Raw genomic sequence first — 20,452 nt, forward strand, 5'->3', positions numbered from 1 at the left:
AGTCCCACCTATCTTATATGTATACATTTCATTCAAAGCCTTCCCCCAAAAAATCCACAAGCTTGTTTTTTTTTTTTTTTTACAGTTAGTTTATTTTTTCCCTAAATTTGATTGAGAGATGGTGGTAAATTTGAGCTCTGTCTATATTGCAAATATTCACCTGAATTTAAATGTAGGATTTAAATTGATTAAATTCATGGCATGTTTTAAATTGTCTGATAAATAGTAGAAGTAAACTTCATATCATGAATTAGTAAAGACTTATTCCTAAAGTATTAGAATTTATTTTGATTTTATGTTACTTCTCAATTTTTGAAGAAGTGAAACATGTTTTGTGGAAAGAGGTTACCATTCACTAATTTCAATTGTGAGAAAACAAGAATAGGCCAGATTCCACTTCAAAATTTCCCTTCTTCTCTTCAGTCTTATCTCTTCATTAAAATTACACTGTATGATGTACAGCAGCACATAGAAGGTGAATTTTTATTTATTTAAAGGTATGCTGTTAGAGAGAAAAATGGCACAGTAAAGGTAACCCCCTGGATTCCTGCTCCCAGAGAAAGAGGCATAGATGTCGGTCTCCTAAACACAAGTGGATCTCTCCCGCACAAGAATAGCATTGTGAATTGGCAGAGGTTCAGTGTGAAACTCTCAAAAATGGAAAAAACAAGGTGAACAGAAGATAAGATCATATTCTCTGGAGAGTACAAAGCAAACAATAGGGCATAGAGTGTGGGAGGGTGCCGCCTTCCATGCCAGGGAGTGAAGTGGGATCAGACCCACAGGAGAACTTCTTGCTTCCCCATTGACCTCCACACCTACTCAGCCAGGCACCTGACTGAAGTTGATACAAAATCACGGCAGGAGTAGTGGGTGCTGTAGAGAGTGGTCATTAGCAGAAAGCACCGTGAACTCCCCAGAGCTCTGTGCTAGAACGGCATCAAGTGGGGAGGAAACTGGTCTGATCTGCTAGGGGAGACAGTTAGATATCTTGCCTCTGGTTACCAGTGGGGCCAGCCCTACAGAGCTGTTCACTAAGTCGGGGACTCTAAGCTGGAACCTCCTCAGGCAAATAGGCCCACTCAGGGTGGGTGAGTAAGAGCAAGACCTATGGCTGAACAGGCATGAGTCAATGGGAAGGTGGAACAAAGGAGGCAAAGGGCGTCCAGATGACCCAGCTCCCCAATCGAGTACCTGCCATCTCCTGACCAGTCACGCCCAGTGCTGGTACTCTGCAAGTGGTTAGGCAGTCGCCATTGTGGGGGTCCACAGCCCAACTGCCGTGATGTGATATGGTGTGGTGGGCAGATCCCCTCCCCCAAACCAGATAGTCTCTTGACAAATTCCTCCCTTACACAATTTATGATCAACTAGTCAGGCCTGGCTAAATCAAGGAACTCTCTGAACTCTAGTACTGAGGAGGCTAACACCAAGGGAAGTTACAGCCACTAGGGCGCTAGGGTGCAGGACAGACTGGGTTGCTACCTCCACCCCTAGCCTGCATCTTTTGCACCGAAAGTGGTAGGCTCCACCCCTGAAGGTAGGGTGAGACAAGAAAAGCCACTTTCCCCCTGATCTACTGTGAATCCACTGGGCCTTGGCACAGGTCAATAGCTGACAGCCTAATAACTTTGCTACCCAGACCAATTTAGGTCACCCAGTTGATCAAAATGCTAGGGCTGGATCTCCTTCCCCAGTCAGCTGCCAACAGTCAGGGCAGTGGTCGAGGAACAAATTCCTTGCAAGTGGCCACAATCGGCTCCACAAGTAACCCCTCCCATCAGGTGTAGATTCCCAAGAGTAGAGGAAGAGCTCTGGCTAGTGGCAGATCAAGAAACCACAGAAGGGAAGAAAGCCAGGTTGACTCATTCACATACCACCCACAGAAATAGTGTATAAACAGAGTCTGTCACATATCATATGAAAAAACAGCAACTGATCCAGATGGGGAAAAAACAACAGCTGATCCAGATGGGGAGGGCTCAGCGAAAGAATTCTGGAACTATGAAGAATCAAACCAAAAACACTCCCTCAAAGAGATAAACGAGCTCTCAAGAAATGGATATTAACCAAACCCAAAACACTAAAATGACAGAAGAAGAGTTTCAAAATTCGATTTTAAGAAAGATCAATGATATGCAAGAAAAAAATCAGTGACCAACACAAAGAAACCAAAAAAAAAAAAAAAAAAATCCTGGCCTTGGAAGAAAAATTCACTAAGGAAATGGAGATCTTAAAGAAACATCAATCCGATCTTCTGAAAATAAAGAATTTATTCAGAGAACTACAAAACACAGTGTAAAGCCTCAAAAATAGGGTGGACCAAACAGAAGAAAGAATCTCAGAGATCGAAGATAACAACTTCCAATTAAATAAGTCAGTCATAAAGATAGAGCAGAGAAATAAGAGAAAAGAGCAAAGCCTACAAGAAATGTGGGATTATGTGGAGAAACCTAACCTGTGGGTTATGTGGATTCATGAAGGGGAAGAAGTAAACACACAAGGATTGGATAAGCTATTTGAAGATATAATAGAGGGAAAATTCACAGGCCTTGCTAAAAATCTAGATATCTAAGTACAAGAAGCTCAAAGGAACCCTGGGAGATTCAATGCAAACAGGAAGGCAGCGCGACATGCAGTCATCACACCGGCCAAAATATCAACTAAAGAGGCCCTTCTATACATTGTAAGGCAAAAGAAGCAAGTAACATACAAAGGAAAGCCAATCCGAATAACACCAGACATCTCAACTCAAACCATGACAAGAAAGGAGAGATGGGGCCCCATTCTCACTCTTCTGAAACAGAATAATACCCAGCCTAGAATCTTCTACCCTGGAAAACTAAGTTTTGTATAGGAAGGAGAAATAAAGACATTCTCAAATAAGCAAAGACAGGGAATTCACCAAGACAAGATAAGCCATAAAGAAGTACTGAAAACAGTGTTACACACGGGTAAGCATAATAAATACTCATGAATGTAACAACACTCAAAAGCTAAAGATTAAAGGCCAGATATCACAATGGCTCAAGAGAGAAAACAAAGCAGCAACATCCAATCCAACAGAATGAAGAATAATCTGCTCCACCTATCAGTTCTCTCAATAAATGTGAACGGTTTAAACTCCACACTCAAGAGACATAGGCTGGCTGAATGGATAAAAAAATATAAGCCAAATATCTTCTATCTTCAGGAAACACACCTAACCTGCAAGGATTCATATAAACTAAAAGTAAAGGAGTGGAGTTCAGTATTTCAAGCAAACAGAAGCCACAAGAGGGCTGGCATAGCAGTTCTGATTTCAGACAACTTCATTTTTAAACCAACAAAAATAGTGAAACACAAAGAGGGTCATTATATAATGGTGAAGGGTACAGTTCACAAGAAGACATAAAAATTTTAAATATATGTGCACTCACCTTAGAAGTACTCAGATTCATAAAGCAAACCTTACTGGATCTAAGCAAATTGATAAACAGCAACCCCATAATAGCTGGGGATTTCAACACCCCACTGACAGCACAGGACTCATCCTCCAAACAGAAAATCAACAAAGAAATAATGGTCTTATACAGGACCCTAGAACAAATGGGCCTGACTGACATTTACAGGACATTCTACCCCAAAACCACGAAATATACGTTCTTCTCATCAGCTCATGGGTCATTCTCTAAGATTGACCATACCCTAGGAGACAAAGAACATCTCAAACAATATTAAAAAATAGAAATTATACCATGTATGTTTTCAGACCACAATGGAATAAATGTAGAAATAAATCCTAATCAGAGCCCTCATTTCTACACAAAGTCATGGAAACTAAACAACCTTCTGCTGAATGATCACTTCATAAATGAGGAAATCAAGATGGAAATCAAAAGATTCTTTGAACTAAACGACAAAGGTGACACAAGTTACCAAAATCTGTGGGACATAGTTAAGCAGTCCTGAGAGGAAAGTTTATTTCCATAAATGACTATCTCCAAAAGTCATAAAGATCACAAATAGATAATCAAATGAATGGACTAAACGAGCTGGAAAAAAAAAAAAAAAAAACAGACCAACCCCAAACCCAGCAAAAGAAGTGAAATTAACAAGATCAAATCAGAACTAAATGAAATCAACAACAGGGAATCTATACAGAAGATTGATAAAACAAAAAGTTGGTTCTTCGAAAAAATAAACAAAATTGGTACGCCTTTAGCTACACTAATGAAAAGCAGAAAAGAGAAATCTCTCATAAGCTCTATTGGGAACAGAAAAGGAGATATCACAACCGATCACATGGAGATAGAAGATATAATCTATGAATACTACAAAAATCTTTATGGACACAAACTGGAAAATGTGGAGGAAATGGACAAATTCCTAGAAACACACAGCCTATCTAGGCTCAATCAGGAAGAAAAAGAATTTCTGAACAGATCAATATCAAGAGCTTAAAAAGAATAGCAATTAAAAATCTTCCTAGAAATAAAGACATTCTCAGACAAGCAAAGTCTCAGAAAATTCACCAAGACAAGACCAGTCCTACAAGAACTACTCAAAATAGTGTTACGCACGGAGCACCATAATAAAAACTCACGAATATAAAAACAACCAAACCCAAAGATTAAAGGCCAGATAATACAATGGCTCACGAGAGAAATCAGCATCCAAACCAACAGAATGAAAAGCAATCTACCTTACCTATCAGTTCTCTCAATAAATGTGAATGGCTTAAACTCTCCACTCAAGAGACATAGGCTGGCTGAATGGATAAGAAAATAGAGGCCAACTATATGCTGTCTTCAGGAAACACATCTAACCTACAAGGATGCATATAGAGTAAAAGTAAAAGGGTGGAGATCAGTATTCCAGGCAGGTGGAAGCCAAAAGAAGGCTGGCGTGGCAGTTCTAATTTCAGACGATTTAGTTTTTAAACGAACAAAAGAAGTGAAAGACAAAGAGGATCATTATATAATGGTGAAGGACACACTTCAACAAGAGGAGATAAAAATTTTAAATATATATGCACCCAACTTAAGTGGGCCCAGTTTCATAAAGCAAACCTTACTGGAGCTAAGCAAATGGATTAATAGCAACTCCATAATCACTGGAGATTTTGACACCCCACTGATGGCACGATACAGATCCTCCAAACAGAAAATTAATAAAGAAATAATGAACTTAAACAAAACCCTGGAACAATTGGGTCTGACTGACATCTACAGGACATTCTACCCCAAATCCACTGAATATGCGTTCCTCTCATCAGCTCACGGGACATTCTCTAAGATTGACCATATCCTAGGACACAAAGTAAATCTCAAGAAATTTAAAAAAGTAGAAATCATACCATGTACCTTGTCAGATCACAGTGGAATAAAACTATAAATGAATCCTAACAGAAACTCACATTTCTACACAAAAACGTGGAAATTAAACAACCTCCTACTAAATGATTGCTTCATAAATGAAGAAATCAAGACGGAAATAAAAAAAATCTATGAAGAAAACGACAATGGAGAGACAAGTTATCAACTCCTCTGGGACACAGCTATAGCAGTTCTGAGAGGAAAGTTTATCTCCATAAATGTTTATAACCAAAAGACAAGAAGATCACAAATAGACAATCCAACAAAACAACTCAAAGAGCTGGAAAAAGAAGAACAGACCAATCCCAAACCCAGCAGAAGAAGTGAAATCAACAAGATCAAATCAGAACTAAACGAAATTGAAAACAGGGAAGCTATTCAGGAGATTAACAAAACAAAAAGTTGGTTCTTTGAAAAAATAAACAAAATTGACACACCATTGGCTAAGCTAACAAAAAGCAGAAAAGAGAAATCTCTAATAAGCTCCATCAGGAATAAAAAAGGAGATATCACAACTGATCCCAAAGAGATACAAGGCATAATTTATGAATACTACAAAAATCTTTATGCACACAAACTGGAAAACGTGGAGGCAATGGACAAATTTCTAGAAACACACAGCCTCCCTAGGCTCAACCAGGAAAAAATAGATTCCCTGAACAGACCAATCTCAATAGCTGAAATAGAAACAGCAATTAAAAATCTCCCTAAAAAGAAAAGTCCCGGTCCAGATGACTTCACACCCGAATTTTACCACACTTACAAAGAAGAACTAGTACCGATCTTGCAGAAACTATTCCACAACATCGAGAAGAATGGAAACCTTCCCAACGCCTTTTATGAAGCGAATATTACTCTGATACCAAAACTAGGAAAGGATGTGACAAAAAGAGGAAACTGCAGACCAATATCCCTAACGAATATAGCTGCAAAATTTTTCAACAAAATCTTAGCTAACCGAATCCAGACGCTTATCAAAAAAGTAATCCATCACGAGCAAGTGGGCTTCATCCTAGGGATGCAGGGATGGTTCAACATACATAAACCTATAAATGCAATTCACCACATAAACAGAAGCAAAACCAAAGACCACATGATTCTATCAATAGACACAGAAAAAGCTTTTGACAAAATTCAACACCCTTTCATGATACGAACACTTAAGAAAATAGGCATAGAAGGGACATACCGAAAAATGATACAAGCCATATATGACAGACCCATAGCCAACTTCATACTGAATGGGGAAAAATTGAAATCATTCCCATTTAGACCTGGATCCAGACAAGGGTGCCCACTATCTACACTTCTGTTCAACATAGTGCTGGAAGTCTTGGCTACAGCAATCAGACAGGAAAATGGAATTAAAGGTATCCAAATAGGGGCAGAAGTGATCAAACTTTCACTGTTTGCTGATGATATGATATTATATCTAGAAAACCCCAAAGGTTAATCCAAGAAACTCCTGGAACTAATCAATGAATTTAGTAAATTCTCAGGATACACAATCAATACACAGAAATCAGAGGCATTTATATACGCCGACAACAATCTAATTGAGAATTAAATTAAAGACTCAATTCCCTTCACAATAGCAACAAAGAAATTAAAGTACCTTGTAATGTACTTAACCAACGACATAATAGACCTCTACAGGGAGAACTATGAAGCACTGCGGAAGGAAATAGCCGAGGATGTAAACAGATGGAAATCCATACCATGCTGGTGGATCGACAGACTCAATATCATCAAAATGTCTATACTACCCAAACTGATCAACAGATTCAATGCAATACCTATTAAAATCCCATCAGCATTCTTCACAGATATAGAAAAAATAATTTTAAGCTTCGTATGGAACCGAAGAAGACCCCGAATATCAAAAGCAATTGTAGGCAACAAAAACAAAATGGGAGGGATTAATATGCCAGATATCAAACTATACTACAAAGCTGTGGTAATTAAATCAATATTGTATTGGCACAAAAATAGGAATATGCACCAGTGGAACAGATGTGAGAATCCTGATATAAAACCATCCTCATATAGCCATCTAATCTTTGACAAAACAGACAAAAACATACGCTGGGGAAAAGAATCCCTTTTTAATAAATGGTGCTGGGAAAACTGCATAGCCACCTGTAGAAGGCTAAAACAGGACCCACACCTTTCACCTCTCACAAAAATCAACTCATGCTGGATAACAGACTTAAACCTAAGGTATGAAACTATTAGAGTTCCAGAGGAAAAAGTTCGAAACACTCTCCTAGACATCGGACTAGGAAAAGAGTTTATGAAGAAGTCCTCAAAGGCAATCACAACAGCAACAAAAATAAATAAATGGAACATGATCAAACTACAAAGCTTCTGCACAGCCAAAGAAATAGTCATGAAAGTAAACAGACAACCTACAGAATGGGAGAAAATGTTTGCATCCTATGCATCTGATAAGGGACTGATAACTAGAATATACTTAGAACTCACGAAAATCAAGAAGAAAAAATCAAATAACCCCATTAAAAAGTGGGCAAAGGACTTGAACAGAAACTTTTCTAAAGAAGACAGAAGAATGGCCAACAAACATATGAAAAAATGCTCAACATCTCTAATCATCAGGGAAATGCAAATCAAAACCTCAATGTGATATCACTTAACTCCAGTGAGAATGGCCTTTATCAAAAAGTCTCCAAACAGTAAATGCTGGCGTGGATGTGGAGAGAGAGGAACACTTCTACATTGCTGCTTGGACTGCAAACTAGTTCAACCTCTATGGAAAGCAATATGCAGATTCCTTAAAGCGATACGAGTGAATCTACCATTGGATCCAGCAATCCCATTGCTGGACATCTATCCAAAAGATCCAACGACACTCTACAAAAAAGACACCTGCACTCGAATGTTTATAGCAGCACAATTCATAATTGTAAGGCTGTGGAAACAGCCCAAGTGCCCATCATTCCAAGAATGGATTAATAATATGTGTTATATGTATACCATGGAGTACTATTCAGCTCTAAGAAACAATGGTGACCTAGCACATCTTATATTTTCCTGGTTAGAGCTGGAACCCATACTATTAAGTGAAGTTTCCCAAGAATGGAAAAACAAGCACCACATATACTCACCAGCAAATTGGTATTAACTGAGCAGCACCTAAGTGGTCACATAGGTACTATAGTAATAGGGTTTTGGGCAGGTGGGAAGGGGAGGGGTGCTGGGTATATACATTTATAATGAGTGAGATGTGCACCATCTGGGGGATGGTCATGCTGGAGACTCAGATTTGTGGGGGGGAAAATGGGCACATATTGAAACCTTAAAATCTGTACCCCGATAATATGCTGAAATAAAAAAATTAAAAAAAAATCTTCCTAAAAAAAAAAAGTCCTGGCCCAGATGATTTCACACCCAAATTTTACCACACTTATGAAGAAGAACTGGTGTCTATATTGCAGAAATTATAACTCAACATTGAAAAGGAACAATCTTTCCAGAGTCATTTTACCAAGCCTACATCACGTTGATCCCCAAACCAGGAAAAGATGTAACAAAGAAAGAAAACTTAGACCAATACCTCTTATGAATATAGATGCAAAAATTCTCAACAGACTCATACTAACCTAATCCAGATGCTTATGAAGAAAATAATCCATCATGACCAAGTGGGCTTCATCCCAGGGATGCAGGGATGGTTCAACATACGCAAATCTATAAATGTAATTTACCACATTAACAGAAGCAAAAACAAAGACTATATGATCCTTTCAATAAATTCAGAAAAAGCATTTGACAAAAATTCAATACCTTTTCAACAGAAGAACACCTAATAATATGGGCATAGAAGTGACATACCTAGAAATGATACAAGCCATATATGACAGACCCACAGCCAACATCATACTGAATGGGGAAAAATTGAAAGCATTCACACTTATAACTGGAACCAGGCAAGGTTGCCCACTATCTACACTTCTATTCAACATAGTGCTGGAAGTCCTGGCTATAGCAATTAGACATGAAAGTGGAATTAAAAGTATCCAAATGGGGGCAGAAGAGATCAAACTTTCACTGTTTGCTGACGATATTATATTATATTATAAAATACCAAGGATTCAACCAAGAGACTCCTGGAATTGATAAATGAATTCAGTAAATTCTCAGGATACAAAATCAATACACACAAATCAGAGGCATTCCTATACACCAATAACAGTTAAATTGAGAACCAAGGTTGCAAAGCTGTGGAAACAACACAAGTGCCCATCAATACATAAGTGAATTAATAAAATGTAGTATTTGTATACCATGAAGTACTATTCAGCTCTAAGAAACAATGGTGATATAGCACATCTTGTATTTTCCTAGGTAGAGCTGGACCCATACTACTAAGCGAAGTATTCCAAGAATGGAGAAACAAGCACCACATATACTCACCAGCAAATTGGTATTAACTGATTAGCACATAAGTGGACACATAGGTATTACATTTATTGGGTATTGGGCAGGTGGGAGGGGGGAGGAGAGGACAGGTACATACATACATAATGAGTGAGATGTTCACTGTTTGGGGGATGATCACACTTGAAGCTCAGAGTTGAGGGGGGCAAGGACATTGTACGCAACCCTAAAATTTTACCCCCATAATATGCTGACATTTTAAAAAGTATGTTGGTAAAGCCTATCTATTTTTCATTTATTAGTTTATTTGAGCTTTATACATACTTCTATGTGTACAAAAATGTATTTATGGCATTTAAAAACACATAAAACAAACAATAAGTATCAATTAAATAATAAAATCAGAAAAAGATCAAGGGTAGTAATGGAAAGTGAACCAAGAATAAGAAATTTTGAAACATTTCATGATTAAGGTCCAGAAACTCATTAGAGACAAACCTCATATTTAGTTATAAAGTTTTATGTAAAAAAAAATAAAATGGGCAAAACAATCAGTTATATTATGCATAGTATCCATTAGATAAAAATAAAATCATGCATTCTACAAAGAATAGAATCCACTGAGAATCTTAGTAAAGAGGATTTAGAGATAAATAAAATAAGGGATCTCAACATCCTTACAGTAGATATGATAATTACAATGCTACTAATTAATAGTTATATAGTACTAACTGAACTCCAGACACTTTTCCAAATTGCATTATGCATATTTAATTTAATCCTCTCAATAACCCTATGAGGTAGCTAATGCTGTTATTCCTATTCACAGTGGAGGGGATTGAAGTACAAAGGGGTAAAGAAATTGACCGAGATCATACATAGAGTAAAAGAAAGAATTCGTATTTTAACCTGTCAGCCTGGCTCCCTAACCTAGAATTCTTGAACACCACAGGTTGTCTTTTTTTCTGTTATAATAGTGCCAAAAGTGATACTAACAGCTACTACTCAGTGCTTACTATGTGACAGGCACTCCTTTACTACGCTATAATCTCAGAATTATTTTTTGTTTCTTATGGATGAGGAATCTGAGCCTATACCTCAGAGAGGTTAAATCATTTGCAATCCTCTTAAAGCAAGGAAGTGGCTGAGCCCAAACTCCAAGGGAGTTCAAGCTCTTATTTACCACACTATGTTGTTTCCTATGTGTATCATATGATTGCATAATAGAATATAGTTGTCTATATTTGTAATTTTAAAAAGACACGTTAAAACTGAAATTGGTGTAACTGTTTTTGTATTCTAAGGAAGGTGGCATATTTCACATTGGAAAAGAAATATACTTCTATAATTCTTCATTTTCCCTGGTTTGGGAGGAAGAAGTGGATATTATAGCTTCCTACCACTAGTTATCTGAATGTATTAATGACCATTTGCATATGCAAAGATGACGCTAGAGCTAAATAAAAAATGGAGAGTTAAATTGCTCTGCAAAATAAAAGTGGGAAAATATAGTTTCTCAAAGACAGAGAGGGTAGGAAAGACTGGTAAGGGTACTCATCTTTCACTGACATACGTAACTAAAAAACTCCTCATATAATTAAAATGTTCTGTCAGGCTCAACCTACTGAATTATTTTTTAAAATTTTAGAATCTTATGGGGGTAAAAAAGTTTTGGTTACATGAATAGTTTTGTCCTGTTTGAGTCAAAGCTATAAGTGTGTCCATCACCCACATAGTATGTGTTGTACCCATTAGGAGTGAATTTACACTTACTCTCCAACCCACTTCCACCCACTTGAACTTTCTTGGATTTTACTACCATATGTGCATATGAGTCTTGATCAATTAGTTCCAATTTAATAGTGAGTACTTGTGGTGTTTGCTTTTCAATTCTTATAACACTTGACTTAGAAGGATGGTCTCCATTTCTACCCAGGGGTTACAAATGGAATTAGTTCACCTTTTTTCTTATAGCTAAGTAATCCACCATGTTATACATATACCACTTTTTATTAATCTGCTTATGTATTGATGGACATTTGAACTGTTTCCACACTTTGTGATTGTGAATTGTGCTGCTCTAAACATTTGAGTGAAAGTGTCTTTTTTATAAAATGTATTGTTTTCCTTTGGATAAATACCCAGTAGTGGGATTTTTGGATCACATGGAAGGTCTACTTTTAGTAGACCTTTGATGTATCTCCATACGGCTTTCCATAGAGATTGTGCTAGTTTACAGTCCCACTAACAGTGTATAAGTGTTCCTTTCTCTCCATATCCATGGCAGCATCTGTTGTTTTGGGAGTTTTTGATAAAAGTCATTCTCACTGTTGCTATCTCATTGTGGTTTTGTCTTACATTTCCCTGATGATTAAAGTCATTGAAAATTTTCATACCAGAATTCAAGATATACTACAAGTCTATAGTAATCAAAACATCGTGGTATTGGCACAAGAACAGAGACATAGACCAATGGAACACAACTGAGAACACAGATATAATACCATCCTCACATTGCCATCTGATATTTGACAAAGCAGACAAAAACATACACTGGGGAAAAGAATCCCTATTTAATAAATGGTGCTGGGGAAATTGGATAGGCACATGTAGAAAAGTGAAACAGGATCCACACCTCTCACCACTCATAAAAATCAATTCATGATGGATAACAGACTTAAACCTAAGGCATGAAGCTATAAAAATTCTGGAAGAAGAGGTTGGAAAAACTCTTATAGATATTGGCCTAGGCAAAGAATTTATGAAGAAGACCCCTACTGAATTCTTGTGAGTGATACTTTCAGGGGCTATGTTTCAAGGCTACTTTGACTCTGAGCAGAATAAAGACAGCATGGGCAGAGTGGTGAGTTTAATGATTTTTATAGATCTTTAAATGGACACAGGCCTTCTAGCTCATATGGGGCAGGATTTTAGCTAGTTGTATGTTTACTTATATTTATAATCAGAAAATTTATCTGTAAGCACACCTTTTATATAACTACACACACACATACACACATACTGAGAAACTGGCACAAAAGGCAACTGCATATACTATGGCTTGCCAGAATTAGGAAGCAAGAGATAAAGGAAAGAGGCTCAGAATATAATTATTGTGCCTTAGACAGGCAGGATTTAAATCAAAATTTTTTTCTATAGTCTTTTTCATAGCTAACCTATTTTTGCAGGAACTGTATGTTATGTTTATTGTTTTCAGTGCCCTTTATAATTATATTAAATCCAGACTTAATTTAAATATCTCTTGTTACAGAATCAATCCATGACAATTAAGAATTTTAACAAATTTCTTTTCCCTGGTACTTAATGTGCTACAAGTGGATAAAGACAGGATTAGTTCTCCTCCTCAAGGCTGATTTGAATTTTCTCATACTGTTAGGATGTGTAGAACAGTAATGGCTCTTGGCATTCAACCACAAAAAAATATGTAGCTGAAACATCCTCAAATGTTTTCTTTTTTAAAGATGTTTTGGTGGTAATTTCACATTTTCATTCACTTCTTTCCCCTTTCTCACATTCAGCCTCTACATCTGGTTTGCTAATTATACCTGAAGACAAAATTCCTATGATCAATTCTCCATCTGTTATTGGAAATTTATTCTAACCCAAACATGAAGATAATAGAGGTTATGGAGGGTTAATTATCAGCTTTCACTGAAGTACTACACTCTTGACTTTTCCATTGTCATTAGTTAACAAGCTGCCTGCTATTATGTTAGTAGTAGCAATACTGACTGGTCCTCTCTGGGGCAGGCTCCTCTAAACTCTGGGCTCTAGACTTTTATTTAAGTCAGTTCATTCTCTTCATCCGACCTAATATGCAACCAAACTTCTTAAACTGATTTTTGTTTAAAGGCACAAAATAGGAAAAGCACAATATAAAAATTTCAGGAAGTGACTAACTTAACTGCATCTTTTTATTATCATGTTTACCTCTCTGCCCCTTTTGAACAATGGTATAGCTCATTTTACACAAATTGTTAATGAGGATATTTGCTATGCATACCCAATGAATGTGGGCTTTATGGAATAAATCCTGTGCTCTGAGTTATGCCTCAAAGGACACCCTATTGATATGTAAAAAGCCTTTTAACTGAGGTGGGTATGTTTTGCCTAAGCAAAATTTTCATACTTAGCTCTTAATTATTTAAGAATGCCACAGAAACATAATGGAATATCTTCCTTTCACACATAGATCAGTATTGTCTTCAAATAAGTGCATACTCCATGTGAATATAAATCTATCATGGCCATTTTGTAAAATTCCCATTTTAATTGAAAGCTAATTTATTGTAATTCTTTTTACTTTATGGTTTATTGTATAACTGGCCTTAGAAATGATAATTGGATAAAATGAAGGTTTGGCTTTATTCATTTATTTCAATTATGTTTTGTTATAATTGGTTTCCTTAGTTGAAATATAATAGACATAACTGAAATAAGCAAATACATACAACAAATGAACTTATGCAGTTATCATACCTAGGGCTAAAAGTGATTTTGTTTTCATTGCCCTTCTTCCTTTTTATCATACTTTTCTACAGGTGTTCCAGGATTTCATACTTGTTTCCTGCTCTCCCTAAATCCTTCTTCATCCATCTCATACATTTATCATCACAGAGATGAAAGTGAACTTAAAACTTACTCATTCCAATTGTTTGAATTTTTACTGAATAAAGTATGAAACTAAAAAGATGAACCTCATACAAGCCTGTCAGTCACTATCCAATAATGTGATGAGGCAGACCCACACCTGGCATTTGTAGGATGGGGTCAAGAGTAAAATTGAAAGCTCATAAATAATATATTTAACTATGTATAAGTTGTAAATTAAGTTAAATGGTTACAAAAATGTATGTTCCCCTTCAACTTGATAAGAAGTTGTAAGGCAAAATATAATTTTAGAATTCTGGGATATACAAGTGTTGTGAAACAAAACATAAGAGCACCAGGAAAATAAGGCCTTGAACCTCACTTCACATGCCATCCTTCCTTATTTTCTCACTCCTGCTCTACCCTATGCAATGAGGGCAGTCCCCAAGCCAACCCTCTCCCTCCACACATATACAAACAGTTGCCCTTTGGCCAGTGCTTGAGCCTAGAAGTTTGCACAGTTGCAGCACCATCTACTTTCCTCTGTCATTTGGAAGTCTAGAAGTATATGTGTAGGCTGTAGATGAGCTTGGACACCTCATCCTATAGGAAGCAGTGTGGGCACAAGAGATCCAGAACATGGCTCAGGGCACAGGCTTGGTTTTTCCTGGCCTAAGGCCAGTATTCTACAGCTGTGCTCCTTCCCCACGCCCCCCAACCCTTGGCTGCATACTGGTCAGTGTCCTGTTAGGGACGAGGCCACAGAGCTCCATTGACCTCACTCATCTCATTCCATGAAATGAGTCCCTGGTACCAAAAAGATTGGGGACTGCTGCTCTAAAAGATATTATGGACTGTTCATTCTGTCACCTCCAAAATCATATTATGTCTCCAGGGTTATCCTTGATTTGCTAGATAAATGACAGGAAAAAACAGAGAAATACCACTAAATACTCTTTTACATCTCTTCTACTTACATTCCATGGCCTTTCATACTCAGATTGTCAAAGTTGTTAGGAGAGGGAAATACACGAAGCCTCACACATAGCAAATGCCATTTATTTGAGCATCTGGGTGCAGATGGGTGGAGGCCAAAAAAGCATCCACCCTGAGGGAGGGGAAAGCCTTGGGTTTTATAGAGGGTTTCTGTGTAGGGATGGGTGAGTACTTTGGCCAGAACAGCCACTTAAATAAAAATTTTTAAACAACAAATTTCTGGGACCCTGCATCTATCTCATCCTGCAGAGATAAGGGAAGGAGTAGTTTTGTCCTCATCAGGAAAGATAGGAATGCTGGTGTCAGTGCTGTCTGTTAGATTTTATAACCTCCGGGGACTCTCCAGACACCTGTGTACTGTTTTACAAGCCTAAGTTTTCCATTAACCACATTCTGTTCTATACATACTTCTGTGTTCCCTCCTGAAACAAACCCAACAAAAATGTTATAAAGTTTAGATTTTTGAGTGGAAATAATTGAAATGTTACTAGCACCATGAGGTGGCTACTACTGGACACAAGAAGGACATGAATAAAAGAGGCTGCTATCCACTAAGTGGGATAGTTAATGAAAACATAAACAGAAAATCACCTATCTTTAAGAGTTTGGACTGATATTAATATACTATTACTTGCAAGAGACAAGCTGGTGGCTGTTTTTCCCTGAGCCACCAGTATACTTCCTGAGCCAAAGTGATTAATAATATAAAATAATATGATTTCATCTACAGAATAAGATATTATTATTAAAAGAAGTGGAAAACACTTTTTGCAAGAAAACTCTCTCAAATGAAGACTGTAGAATTTCTGAAAGCCAATATCAAATATGACTTCATTATGCTCACCAAACACACAACTGATCAAATTATTATAAACTAACAGAACCAAGAAACAATTGATTTAGAACCGAAAGTACTTACTATGCTGGTATTACTATGAAAAGAAGAACTATGAATAAAATATTTTAAAATATAAAAGATTCAATTGCAAAGATGAATAGACAACAACAACAAAAAAAAACAAGAATTATTTAAAATGGAATTTCTGGGAATAAAATGTACACTCAGAAAAAAACACCCTCAATTTATGGATGATAAATCACATTAGGGGTTTCTACCCTTATTTACAGTACAGTGACAGGAACCAAATTTATTTTCCCACTTTAAATGAGTAGAAAACTGAAAAAAAAGTATGAATCAATAGTTCTAACACTTTGAACTGGCAACAAAAAAGAAAAATCCCAGAGGGAGGTGACATCTAAAATTTCTCCAGCTTACTGCCTTGAGGCAGGCAATTTCCAGAAAACAATTTACAGAAGAGGAGGAATCCCAAGAGAACATGGTCTGGTTAAATTGAGGAGACAAAGATCAAAGCTTGAGAAAGATAAGAAAGCTAGAATATGTAAGGCAAATTATCAAAGAATGGGGAGCTGGACAGAACGAAAGCTTATGACATATGCAGAGTGTTCCTCTAAAGTCTTTGGGTGAGTACTGATCTGCACATTGATTACCACATTAGAGATAATTACCTGAACCTAGAAAAAAGAACAGCAAAATGTAATCTGCAAAATCATTCCTGGTGCTCACATAGGGCTGGTAATATACCATGTTCCCACCTGGAAATGAAAAAGACTCTGTAATACATATGGCATCATATAGCATCCTCAGAGGAGTATTTTGGGCAGGCCATGGGAAGATTAGGTACTTTTCCCAGGGAAATTGGGTCCCTTAGGTAGTAGTTGTCACAGAGGATAAGAAATTAATAGGAAATAGAGAGAATAAAAGAATACACAGAGATGAAGATATAGTTTTATAGATTTATATGAAGTAATTAAGAAAAAGCAAGGATGCTCAGGAGTCTCCACTACATCTCCATCAATAGTGAAGCCCCGAGGTTGCATTCACATAGGTTTTATAATCACAGATATCAGTTGTTGGTTGCTAGGGTAACAGATTTACATAATAACAGGTAGTGTGGTTGCTATGGGTAAACAGATTTACATAACAGGTAGTTCAAGTTCCAGAAGTAACAGATTTGCATTATAACAGGTAGAGTTTGGATTAAAAAGTTTTTTCAGGCTCCCTCTTCTCTTCCTGTCTGAGGTGGTAGCCAGCCTCGCCTCCTCGCCAGCTCCATCTTGCCTCTCCTCCCAGGCCGAGCGCAGCCGGAGCCCGCCTAGCATGGCCGCAGAGCCGCTGGGCCTTTGCGGTCCCGGGTCCTGGGTCCTCGAGCGGCCGCGCCATGAATGAGGAGTACGACATGATCGTGCTGAGCACTGACCTGACGGAATGCATCCTGTCAGGTATAATGTCAGTGAATGGCAAGAAAATTCTTCACATGGATCGGAACCCATATTATGGAGGAGAGAGTGGATCTATAACACCATTGGAAGATTTATACAAAAGATTTAAATTACCAGGAACACCACCAGCATCAATGGGGAGAGGAAGAAACTGTAATGTTGACTTGATTCCCAAGTTCCTTATGGCTAATGGTCAGCTGGTTAAGATGCTGCTTTATACAGAGGTCACCTGCTATCTGGATTTCAAAGTGATTGAAGGGAGCTTTGTCTATAAGGGTGGAAAAATCTACAAGGCTCCTTCTACTGAAGCAGAAGCTCTGGCATCTAGTTTAATGGGACTGTTTGAATAATGCAGCTTCAGGAAATTCCTAGTGTATGTGGCCAACTTTGATGAAAAAGATACCAAAACTTTTGAGGGCATTGATCCTAAGAAGACCACAATGCATGATGTGTATAAGAAATTTGACTTGGGCCAAGATGTTATAGATTTTACTGGTCATGCTCTTGCACTTTACAGAACTGATGACTACTTAGATCAACCATGTTGTGAAACCATTAATAGAATTAAACTTTACAGTGAGTCTTTGGCAAGATATGGCAAAAGCCCATACCTGTATCGGCTCTATGGCCTTGAAGAACTGCCACAGGGATTTGTGAGGCTAAGTGCTATTTATGGAGGTACCTACATGCTGAATAAACCAATTGAAGAAATCATTGTCCAGAATGGAAAAGTGATTGGTGTAAAATCTGAGGGAGAAATTGCTCACTGTAAGCAGCTCATCTGCACCCCCAGCTATGTGAAAGAACGGGTGGAGAAAGTAGGCCAGGTGATCAGAGTGATCCGCATCCTCAGTCACCCCATCAAGAACACCAACGACGCCAACTCCTGCCAGATCATTATTCCACAGAACCAAGTCAATTGAAAGTCAGACATCTATGTCTGCACGATATCCTCTGCACACAATGTGGGGAAGTACATTGCCATAGTTAGCACAACTGTGGAAACCAAGGAGCCCGAGAAGGAAATCAGATCAGCTCCGGAGCTCTTAGAACCAATTGGACATAAGTTTGTTAGCATCAGTGACCTCCTTGTACCAACAGATTTGGGAACAGAAAGCCAGATCTTTATTTCCCACACATATGATGCTACAACTCACTTTGAGACAACCTGCGATGACATTAAAGACATCTATGAGAAGATGACAGGATCAGAATTTGACTTTGAGGAAATGAAGGGCAAGAAAATTGACATCTATGGGGAAGACTAACAGCATTACATGCCATTGTCTAATTAGGACACATTTACAATTTGGCAAATAATGCATTGTATGAAATCAATATTGTAAGGTCTGCTTTTGTAATCAAAATGGAGAGGTTGAGGAGCACTGTGCCAGTGAACATTCCTCCCCTTCATCTTTCTAATATCATGTATTAACTTTTGTTTTCATGGAGTGGCTATTCAGAATTGGCAGGTTACCACATTCTGTTCTACTTAACCAAACTGGCTTTTTTTATAGTGAGGGATTAGTTTTAAATGAACATTGCGATACAAATACAGTGAATTTTAGACAGTATTTGTATCTTTTAATCAGTGTAGCCTTTGCAGTTATTTGCTGCTGCTCTCAAGAGCTGGACCCATACAATTAGTGTGCCATATGTCCTCTCAGCATTAAGGAGATTCTGAATTGAGTATTACGGGGCTTGGGATGGCATTCATAAGTTTTCCCTATAACTTGACATTTTGTGTTATGGTGAGTATTATGGCAGGGCCCAAATAGCATAGCCACAAGTTTGGTTATACAGGCATAAAATCTTACCCAAACTCTAGACTTGGGGAGTCAATTAGAGGAAGCCAGTATGTGGTGTTTTAACCTAATAAAATTGATGCTAGAAGGGGGAGGGACCCATCGCAAGGCAGCTAAAACGCAGACGTCGTGTCTTCTGTATCTCAGGCATGGCTTCTTCCAAGGACCAGGCTGTGATGCAGTATTGATTTAACAGAGCCCTACTCCTGTCTCACAGTGGCTCCACATGATTTCTGTACTGCAAAATAAAGCCAGATGCTGGAAAACAGTGCTCCAAAAAAAAAAAAAAAGTTTTTTCAAAGGGCTTCTAACAATTTCTAATCTTTCAAGGACTAGCTGCTAAGTTCTAAGAGATAGCTATCAATTTACATAGGGGTTACACAGAGATATAGTGGCTCTATATTTCTTTTATCTAGTTATTGTGGATTTGAGACAGTCGGGAGAAAGCAGGAAGTTCAGCTTTGTGCTAAATTGCTCATAACCACAGGGGTGTGTCTCTGAGCTAGGACGCTCATTGTTCCCCCTCCCATCCTATGACCCCAAGTATTTACCTATCTTTTCTTTCAAGATCAGGGAGATGTCACAGATATGAGATAGAAAAGCCTCATGGAATGCATCTACTGGATCTTTGAGTGCCCTCCCAAGGTAAGGCAGCCCTTGATATGCAAACTAACAAGTTTACATATTCCTTCATAGCAAAACTCTGCAAACTCTTGCTTCTGTCTTCAATATAGGAATATTGGGTGATACAATAAAACAGTAATCTTATGAGCCACATTTCATTAGTTTCTCAATCATCTTTCCTCAACAGAGTATTACCTTAGTAGTGGGACTAAGTGAACCTTAAACTCAATGTTGTTCTAAAAAGGTCTTGAAAAAAGTCAAAATTAAGCCTCAAAGAGATTGAATTTATCTCCAAATAAATTAAGACCCACAAATAACAGAAATGATAGTATTACCAGACAAGCTCATTAAAACAGCTGT

The 20,452-nt window shown here is 37.7% G+C and overlaps 1 pseudogene; it reads left to right on the top strand.

Moving 5' to 3' along the window:
- Nucleotides 1-17,600: 17,600 nt before the first annotated feature.
- LOC105869305 (rab GDP dissociation inhibitor beta pseudogene) lies at nt 17,601-19,179 on the top strand (annotated as a pseudogene).
- Nucleotides 19,180-20,452: the final 1,273 nt, after the last annotated feature.

This window comes from Microcebus murinus, chromosome X (genome assembly GCF_040939455.1).
Source record: "Microcebus murinus isolate Inina chromosome X, M.murinus_Inina_mat1.0, whole genome shotgun sequence".
NCBI classification, from domain to species: domain Eukaryota; kingdom Metazoa; phylum Chordata; class Mammalia; order Primates; family Cheirogaleidae; genus Microcebus; species Microcebus murinus.